Below are 945 nucleotides of genomic sequence, written 5' to 3'. Positions count from 1 at the left end.
CCATGTTGTCCCTTTGATTACTTAGACTTGTGGGGATTGTGGATGAGTGGGAGGGCAAGGCTGTGTCTCGGACCCTCGGATCATTTGTACCCATCAGCCCTTCTGTCGCACATGTCTGCACAGTGCCTAGCACATTGGAGCCCCGAGCTTGACTGGGGCCGTGAGGCGCTTCTGTAATATCAACAACCAGATGAAAAGCATAACTTTCTTTGCCCTCTAGACCTGGTAAGCAGGTAGTCGCTTTCCCGTGTATCTCCCTGTCTTCTTATAGACGATCCAGACTCTCCTTCCATTGGCCTGAAACTTCCCCAGCTCGGTTTAGATTAAGCAAGACCGGCATTTATCAGCAGTTTCCAGAGGGAAAACAGAAATCAAAAGGCTTGTTAGAGAATACACTGCACATGAAAGGGCTATGAAAGGCACCTTCAGACTGGCTGTGAAGTTCAAGGGACAGAAGAAGGCCAGTATTTTCAAACATGGGCACCTAAATCCATATTTTACCACCTAAGTGGATTTAATTGCTCAACTGTAGGCAGAGGTGATGCATGTGTGTGTGGGTCACATGGGGTCAAGTGCACCCCCATCCCCCAGATTTTCTGCTTGGCTTGTAGCGAGCAGGCTCACGTGTACGGAGCATGTTCAGCAACATCTGCTGAAGCTGCTGCCCCCCCCCCCACTATCGGCAGGTACTGTCATCTCTGACTTTCAGCACTCAAGTGGATCATTTTGCTTGCACAGAATATTTTCCCTTGGCCTGCATGGAGCAGGGATCTCTTCACGGCCCAGCAGCCAAGGCTGTGTGTCCCCCTGCTGAAATTGCCATCTCTCCCAAAGGTGTCCCTCCCAGCAAGAACGTGTGTGTCACTCTCCAGTTACTCCTGGTGACTGAGTTTACAGAACAAAGGTTCTGCTTTCCCTGAGTGACACCCAGCCTGAGGGCCAGAG

Source organism: Caretta caretta, chromosome 5, assembly GCF_965140235.1.
Source record: "Caretta caretta isolate rCarCar2 chromosome 5, rCarCar1.hap1, whole genome shotgun sequence".
Lineage (NCBI taxonomy): Eukaryota > Metazoa > Chordata > Testudines > Cheloniidae > Caretta > Caretta caretta.
Note: the sequence above shows the minus strand (reverse complement) of the source record.